The 9,527-nt window shown below is 42.4% G+C and overlaps 2 protein-coding genes across 4 annotated transcripts in view; one reads left to right on the plus strand and one right to left on the minus strand.

Moving 5' to 3' along the window:
* ces3 (carboxylesterase 3) overlaps positions 1–2,415 on the minus strand; it is a 28,372-nt gene extending 25,957 nt beyond the window's left edge. The window contains exon 1 of the mRNA XM_034878673.1: positions 2,412–2,415. The gene's annotated coding sequence lies outside the window, so the exon portion shown is untranslated. The remainder of the gene's footprint in view (positions 1–2,411) is intronic.
* zfpm1 (zinc finger protein, FOG family member 1) overlaps positions 1–9,527 on the plus strand; it is a 124,468-nt gene that overhangs the window by 3,151 nt on the left and 111,790 nt on the right. The window lies entirely within an intron of this gene.

Raw genomic sequence — 9,527 nt, forward strand, 5'->3', positions numbered from 1 at the left:
CATATTATATATTATATATTAATAGATCTATACTTGGAGTCTATGGATCAATACAGTATTGCCATGGAAAAAATATCCAGATACTATGCTGTATTGATTTTGTCCCTCTCCCCCACCCCTACTATGTTTCTTACAAGTTACAGTACACCTGTACCTGCAAACTGGGAATGAACAATACTTTGTCTCAAAAAGCAAGGTGCAAGGTTTTTGTCACTTCATTTTGTCAGCTACGCATCTAATTAAGATAATTCTGTGAGTTGGTCAAGTTACAAAAGGAAAGGTTGTCTGATTAATAGGCTCGTTGTTTTCCAGCTTTTTGTATCTTTATTGCTCTACCACAGAAGGCAACACTCTGTGGAACAAAATAGAGAGTTAGCCGTGTCTTGCTGCTCAAAACCACTAACGGAGTGAAGGGGCCCCTCTACATTGATGATCTAGGGGATTGTCTCACTTTAATACCAGGCAACTAACAAGTAGTTTGATAGTTGTTGTTGTTGAGTGTAAATGACAGGCAGCACACACACAAACACACAAACACACAACATATTGTTGTTTAAAGTGACCGTTTACCCACAAATCCAAATACACAATAGCTTGCTATTTATCAATCTAGATAGTTTAATTGTGAGTTGCCCAGTGTTGGAGATATGGGCCGTAGAGAGGTTGCTCTTCTCTCCAACAGGATATAGTTGTGCTCAAAGTGCCTGGACATTTTAAAAAATTCAACAGCAATGCCTCTTTCCATAAATCATGACCCAGTTACTCAGAATAATCCACATACCTGGTTGCTTGTGAGCAGTTTTATGTAGGAACTATTTTCTTTCTTCCTGACTTCATTCGCCAACCACATCCCACCGCATATGGAAGCATACTAATGTTAGAGATGCTGGTCCTCCTCTGCTGAGCTGATACTGTTACAGTGACTACTAGCTCACCTGAGCTAGCTAGCGTTACAGCTCACCAGGTCATGATTTATGGAAAAAGACTTTGCTGTTGAGTTTTGCTCATGTATTTTTTTGGCGCTTTAGCACCACAAGCCCAGTGTCATCTAGTTTCATTACATATGAAAGAAGGCATGATATCTTCAACACTGGGTGTCACGCATCGAAACAATCCAGCTCTGCAGGTTAAAGGAAAAATATGATTTTTTTCGTTTCGGGGATTGGGACACAGAAAGACGTTATATACATGTAATAAATATAGTGCCACTTTGGAACGTCATCATCATCAGACCATAGTGAGAATGTATTCGGGCTAACTGTTTAATCATTAGCATAAGCTAGCTAACCTGAACCAACAAACGTAATGCTCTTGGTTGCTCACTGCCCATGACCATAAGGAGTTCATTCCTTACTACTCCTGTAAAGCACTTTGTTACCCCTCTTGTCTGTGCAAGGTGCTACATAAATAGAGGTTTCTTACTTACTCACTGCTAGATGCAGCTACAGTTATTGTCTGCTGCTCACTTTCTACTATAAGTTGTCCCCTAATAGTACTGAACTCATTGACGCCATCTCTTGTGATCAAGCACATTTGCTGAGTTGCCATTACGGATTTGTCTTGGTGAGGTTCTCTGGTGTGCCACTGCAAGTAGTCCACGTGGTCTGTTACTTCCTAGTTTTTCAAAGGTTTCCTTAAAGAGGCCTATCAGATGTGGACTCCCAGCAGGCACCTATGTACAGTAAAGCCAGCAGCAAGGTCTGGAGATGTATCCCAGACCCTGAGGCTGATAAACCCAGGCTAGACTTGGTGTGTGTGTGTGTGTGTGTGTGTGCGTGTGCATGTGTGCCTCTCAGGGGCGTTATGGCCGTCTTTATCAGTGCTTCTGGTCCACTATGCTTCCCTGTGCACAAGGCCCCGGCTGCAGTTGAGGCCAGCCAGGCTCTCAGCCCCGTGACTCTCTTGTGATTTGGCAGACATTTTGATAGAAAAGAGTGAGGAGTGATAAGGACTTTGTTCAACTGGGGTGTGTGGGGGTTCAGACGAGGTGGGGGCTGCTGGTGTTACCACTACTACCACTCTTATTACTTGCTAGTGCAGTGTGTTCACTAGGGCTGCACAGCATATCGTTTTTTAAATTTTTTTTATCGCCATCACCATATCCGCTGTCTTACTATACAAATCACAAAAGGCAGTGACATATGAGACACTCAGAGATTCAGAGATTTTTTTTGTGTTAGTTGAAGGAAAATGTCAGTAGAAAACTACACTTTAAATGTATCTGTCATTCTTTTCTATAGGTGGCTTTTATATTCAATTCAATGTTCATGTTTAAGATGATTTCCTTTTCACATATTTTACTCATCGTGCAATCCTAATGTCCACCATGTTGTTTTGAGCATGCTGCTTTCTGTCGCTGATATGACAAATTCCAGTCAGGTCAGTGTTGTCGGGTTGAGTTTCACCATCACAGTATTACACCTATAACTTTCTTTCTAAAAATGATTTGCAACACACATTGATGTAGTTTGATAGTGTTCCATTATAAGGGTAACGCTGTTGGTTGTTTAGTTATTGTAATTAGTCATTCTTTTCTTCTTCTCTTCTTAGCTCTTCATAAATAAGTGTGTTTTGGTGTTCATCTGCTGTAAATGCTAACTCAACTCAACTCTTCCTGCAGCAGTGTCACAGTTAAAGCCCCCCCCCCCCCCCCCCCCCCCCCCCCCCCCCCCCCCCCCCCCCCCCCCCCCCACTCCGCAGAACCCTCTGGAAGGCATTTTTCTCCCGTGAATATTAGCCACTTTAGGTGCTAGCTAACCACCAACGATGGACTGCAGATTAAATAGATAGATAGATAGATAGATAGATAGATAGATAACTTTATTGTCATTACACATGTACAAGGCAACAAAATACCGTTCGGAGCATGCCTCCAGGCCGCTGCTAATACAAGCGCGCCACACGCACTCCCTGGAAAGGATTTATGCAGACAGCAACATGGTACAATACAAACATCACAATGTAATGCACAAGACAACACACAGTTCATGTGGACACATGAAGGAATTTTTTAACTGTCTAACACTACAGCTTTATTAAATGTATTAATGCAAAATGGAGGGAACTAGGAAGCTGTTCTGAATGGATAGCCATTGCAGCAAACATCCGAGAAGTAACGTGAGGGAGCATTTTTGATTCGACAGTAGGGAAAGAAGTAAAGCTCCTATGATGCTTCTGCAGAGAGACACGTACAGTAAACGTCTTTGCAAACCCACATAGAGAAGGGTGGTACTGGTAACCACTTGTAGAGGAGCTGATGTGCACGTCACTAAAATCTCAATTACTGGTAGTGTGATAATGTGCGTCAAGTGAGCTGATTGGTTGAAGAATTAAAATGCAAATGTTATACTTCAAATCTGTACAAGAATAAAAAGAAACTGCTACTCCATTTGTCTCCAAATGAAGCCCCCTGTGTAGCCCAGAAAAGCATGTTTCAGACAATTAATCATTGTATTAATCTGAAGCCACCTGTAGCTGTTACGTAGAGAGGCAGCCGAGGCACTGTGAAGGAAAAGAATGTTAGTTTTACAACCTTGTAAAAAAACATTCTTTTCTTTCACAGATGTGGATTGGGTTTGAAACAAATGACACTTGCTTTTTTAGAAAATTGGTAGCTCTCTGATAAGGTGAAGGCTACAGGTGCTTTCTGCCATTTGCGGGAACCTCTAACCTCCAGTACATCATCAAGACAAACAAGCGATAAGGGCTGGTTATTTACCAAAATGTGTCTGTACCACGGAGTATCAAAAACTGTCTGGAGTACTGAAGGTTGGCATCCAATGTCTGTTCAAAATTATAAGTTTGTTGACTTATTCTTTTAACAGAACTCTTCATTGTACCCAGGCCCAGTCCCACAATTTATGTACTTGGGTAGTTTACTGTGTAGCGCTGTGGGAGCAAAGCTTCCCTCCCCTAAATCTCTAAACTGAAATAACTTTGGTAAAAACCTTAATAAAAGCAACAATTAACAACAAAAAACACCCAACTGCAAGGGACACATTAAGCCAACTTAGCATGGGTATCTTAACAGTTTTTTTCCTCCCAGCAACAATGGATTAGGTCCAGTGCTTTCAGTGGCCCCATAGTTGAAGAGGAGAAGCGGGTGTTTGTGTAGCAGATAGATATTTGTCTGTGTCTCTTTGTGCGTCATCCTCCCCAACGGTTGGTGATCTCTCAGCTTGATAAGGCTTCTCTCCATGATGGGGAGATAGGAGGCAGGCTGGCAGCTCACTGAGGCTGGATCCCTGGGCTTATATTTTGGCGGTTAAGATGGGAGACATGATAAAACTTGACGGTGATCGCTGTTGCTGATATCAGAGGGAGAGAGGGAGAGAGAGAGAGAGAGAGGTTGTGCAGATGGAGGATGGAGGACACATTGTAATTACATGGAAAAAGTGTGTGGAATACATATAGCTGGTAGATGAGTGTGTTGTGGTGTGTTTTTAATGGCAGCCAATCCTGCTTTGCTGCTCCCCCACCCCTTTTGTGAAAGATGTTTGGGGCTGATAAGGAGGCCTGCTGATGGTAGATAGAGAACGCCTTGCAGATCCACACTACTGATTTTGTGTGTGTGTGTGTGTGTGTGTGTGTGTGTGTGTGTGTGTGTGTGTGTGTGTGTGTGTGTGTGTGTGTGTGCTTGGTTCTTATGACATCTGTGCTAGAGCTCAGAGGTCAGCGTGAATAATAAGCGGCCTCCCTCAGCCTAAAGCAAACCGGGACGCCTGCAGAGTCCAGACAAGGAAATCATCACACTGACCTCCCCCTCCTTATCTACTTTTTGTCTTTCTTTTATAAAACGTATAGCTTTTTGAAGAGGTGTTTTCCGATTTCTGAAATGACTTCAGTTGAGTGTGTTGCAGCCGAAAGGAATGTGTTACTGTGTTTGTTTTTTAATCAGTAGTCTGACAAGGCCCAGGTCATGTGATTGTTCTATGGACGCACAATTTAGAGATTAATTCATTCTTTGTGAGCCAAAGTGAAATGAAACACACAAGCACGTCTAAATTCCAAGCACACACTCTCACACAAACAGAAGACTCATGCAGCGCCTTGGTGGCTTTCCCCTGTGTTTTTTCTGCGTCTTTGTTCTGCTTTTTGCTTGATGTGAACTTTTGATAAGCCGCGGGGCCTGATCTCCGGTGCAGATAGAGATCGCCAAGTGTGATTAGAGTTGTTATCAGGCTGGAGCAGGCAGGAGCCGAGGCTCCACCGCAATAACAACAGGCCCAGGCAGGAGCAGCCGGGGTCCGGACCCTGGCAATCAGTTCCAGCCCTAATGGGATTAATGTTGTTGTATAATTAGATGATAGGTGTGAATGCATTTCTTTTCTCCCTCTATCTTTTCTCACTCATTCAAAGCTCCCCCTCCTCCTTCTTTTTCTTCCCCTTGTCTCTTCTCTCTCTCTCTCCCCTCCCTAACAAGCATTGTCATTGATTAATTTAATTAAAATTAATACCACATATTACTCATTCTAGATTCTGTGTAAGATAGTGCAGACATGTTGGGAAATTTTGGTGTTCATTGATGATTATCTGCAGGGTGATTTCTTTTTTTTAAATATTCTTTTCTGTTAAAGGCGTAAAACTTGAAGAGCGTACAGTAAGCTGGAAGAAGAAAAAGAGGAAAGTAACAGCATCAGCGGGTTGACTCACACTGGGTTGATTCTACTGACAGATATTAAACTGGCGAGATGGTGACTGATTAGGTATCGGATGCCAACGATTCTCATGCTCACGATGATATGGCTTGCATATGACTGCAAACATTCACACCCATAAGCATGCATTTTATCTGCAAGGGGGTGGACAAAATACAGTTTTAAACACTTTTAAACACAGGCGTTTTCATATGTGTAGTTTGTCAAAGCAGCCCTGATTGGACCTCCTTAAGATTGCTTCCATGTCTTGGAAGGTTGAAGAAGTTGAACATTTACTTTCCATAATGGTTCAATAATGTCTTTATCATGGGACCAAAACAAGAATTGAACATGACATATACATTGTGGATTTGTTTTCTTTGTGCTCTAGTGTAAGGTTTTAGCTTCCTTGCATTAATGCATGTGTTTGCATTGTGACTATCCTTGCAGCGTTGACAGAGTGTGTGCATGTGCATGGTCAGATACACCAAAGGGGGAAGTTGGCAGGGTTATAGAGGAAACACCGTTTGTGTTTGGTGTGTGGATGAGTTATTACCCATTCCTGCTATTTACCCAGGGGACGGCCTCATTGTGAATTATGGTTCCCTAACTCAGCGCCGTTGTAAACGGTGTCACCCTTGACCTCAGCGCTGATGACTCCATGTATGAGGGAGGCGAGAAAAACATTAGCCTGGCTAACAGTAGCGTAATCTACGTCCAACTGTTTGCTCTAGCAGTAATTACCACTCTGCCAGCTCTTCCCAGGGAGCTTTGTGAGGGCTTAACTCACGGCTGACGTGCTCCCTATTACGGACGCTGGATGTTTAACTAGTGCAACCCAACAATCCAACAGTCCAAGCCTTCTTCTCCATCCATAAAAACAGGTTAAAGGACACATCTGATGGTCATCATGCAAGGTTGTTTTTATCAACATATGACAGATGATGTTTTTGTGTGTGTGTGTGTGTGTGTGTGTGTGTGTGTGTATATATATATATATATATATATATATATATATATATATATATATATATATATATATATATATACAGTATATATATATATTTGTGTGCCCATCACATGTCAGTCAGTGAGTCTGACATTAATTTCATTTGTAAAGAAGAACATATCAGGTTTTTTCTACATTTTCTGCGTTCGCTCTGTTTTGCTGGAAACAGGATGTAGTCACAGTCGGCGGTCCTGTATAAACAGAAATTATTTAGGTCAATCAATGGTTAAAAAAATAAAAAGGTTTTCACCCAGCAGTGACAATATGAGGCTTTCTTCCCCACTTGATGTCTGACTGCACAGGCAGCAGGTGCACAAAGGGTCAAAGGTCAGTGTGAAAGAGTTCTTTATGATCCGTCTAGAGAGACCGTGTATTGTTCCATCTTGTCAGGCAGCTTTGACCCTTGACCTCTTAACTGTTTGATTTAATATTGGTGGTCTGAGACTGCGGGCTTGGCAGCTTCAAGCTACAGTTGCATTTATTGCCACTTGGTTGGGACAAAAGCGCGTGCGTGTGTGTCTGTTTGTGTACGGCTGTAAAAGCAGGCCAGGCGGTGTTGTTGGCCCAGGTTGCCTTAACACCCTGGAAAAGAGCGCTCAGCACAGTAGGAGCAAATGTTCTGTCTTATCACTGCCTCTGGGGGCCTTGTCATAACACTGGCGGTCTCTCTCTCTCTCTCTCTCTCTCTCTCTCTCGTACACACAGATGTATCCACGCAAACACACAGTCCTTCAGAGTGTCCGGAGTCATTCTGACCACAGGTCAGACCCACGTGGCCCACAGCTAGCCCACACACCAAAACAAGTCCTGCAGCCAGCAGCTACACACACAGCTGCTGCCACACTCTAGGGCTGGGAGAATGAAAAAAAATCTTTATGTATTGGGATCCTTTTTTTTTGCCAGATTTTTTAAAATCAGTTCTTTTTGATAGAATTGATTTTCTGTTTATTTTTTTATTTTTATTTTTACCAAAAAACAAACAAAAGGAGACCAAAAGCAGAAAATGTAGAAAATGCATGTTAATAAATGTGGACCCTGCCAAGCACAGGCAGATACAGCATTATCAACAGCCAATATAAATTGGAATTATGTTTTGTTCCTCTTATCTTCATTTTCATGGCAAAAATGTAGCGTTTCCCCAGGAGGGCATTAAAGACTTTTACAACGATTAAGCAACCCAGCTGGTTATAGAAAGGAAAGCGTAAAGGAAAAGAAAAGGAGAAAAGAATAGAATGGGGGGAAAAGAGCAACACACCCAAAGCCAGTTCTGCAAATGTAAACAGCCCTCATATATGTACAGTAATGTACAGGAGAAGAAGAAGAAGATGAAGGCGAGAGAGAAGGGGACAACAAGGGAAAGAAGAAGCAAAGGAGGGTCAGAAGGAAGAAAAGTAGGAGGCGATAAGGGCGACTCAGTGTCCGAGACAATGCAAGTAGAAAGAGGAGATGCTGGAGGAGCCTCCTGGGAACCACCTAAACAGGGGAGGTCTAGACCAGCGGCTCCTCTAGCTGTCTGTCCACACACACACACACACACACACACACACACACACACACACACACACACACACACACACACAATCTGCCTTCATAGAAACAACCGTTCCTTCAGGACTCTTGATGAGCCTTTTGTGGCAGAGCATAATTTATCTGCAGGTGGTTGACATCAGTGATGACCTGGCCATGTGCTACATTTGGGGCTTTTGAAACTCCCTTTCTGATCTGCTAACTAATCTGTTTACTACTCTGTTCCTCTGAAAATGCAACTTTTATACTGTCGGTCAGAGACCCTTGTTGTTGCAGTTCCCCCTGGCTACCAACAGAGGATGATAAAAGTCATGAATGACTTGTTTTTCCATTGAAATGTAATGTTCTTGATTACATTTAACTTTGTTATGTACGGCAGATCAGGGCCATGTTGGTGAGCAATGAGTACCGTACCACTTTCTTTCTTTCTCCTTGTCTCTCAGTACCTCTCTCTCTCTCTCTCTTTCTCTCATGTCTCAGTGTGTACATTATGAGTCATGTGAGCCAGTAGTGTTGCAGTGATCTGGGCCTTTGGATTGCTTTGTGCTTGTGTAAACCATGGTGCTCTGGCTCCCAACTGATAAGTGAGCTGCCAATTAACTGGCTGTGTATGTGTGTATATTGGTACGGGTGGTGTGTGTGTATCTGGCCTTATTGTATGCTCACAGACTGTGCGGCATGTGCCACAGGTGAAAAGACATCATATTAAAAACATATTGAAAGAGGAATTTACTCAGATTACTAAAATTCACTGTAAATGCACATTATTATATGTATGCTCTAAGGGCTGAAGATAATCAATATTAACTTAATTATACCGTGTAGCGTTCAGCACTGTGCTGGTGTAAACTATGTTGTCTATATTTTGAAAGTGACAGATGAACGTGTGTATTCAAATAGTAGTTGAAGGCTTGGGCTAGTCAAACACCATACAGCATCAGACAACATGTAGCACAACATGCAGCACTTGGGGGTTCCCAACCCCCAAGTGCTGCAAGATTATTAACAGGATAAGGAAGGTAAAACAAATTGTTTATTTCTCCAGATGTTTACTTTTCATTTAAGAATAAAGGGTAGCTTCCCCTCTTCAGCATCTAAAACCTGTTCACATAAAAGAGAAGCTTGGTTTAAAGTGCTTACTGTACAGTTCATAGAGCTATGGGCTGTGACGAGGTCACCAGTTAACACCTTTGCTTTGACGGGCTGAAACTAACGACTACTTTTTCTATAGATTAACTTCTCTGAGAGCACGGTTCCCCAAACGGTACAAGTTTTTCGAATTGCAAGCATTAAATCGTCACCAACACGGTCATGCAGCACATCATTAGAAAGCTTAAAGTCTTGTGATTCCATCA

The sequence above is a fragment of the Etheostoma cragini genome, chromosome 8 (assembly GCF_013103735.1).
Source record: "Etheostoma cragini isolate CJK2018 chromosome 8, CSU_Ecrag_1.0, whole genome shotgun sequence".
In the NCBI taxonomy this organism is placed as follows: domain Eukaryota; kingdom Metazoa; phylum Chordata; class Actinopteri; order Perciformes; family Percidae; genus Etheostoma; species Etheostoma cragini.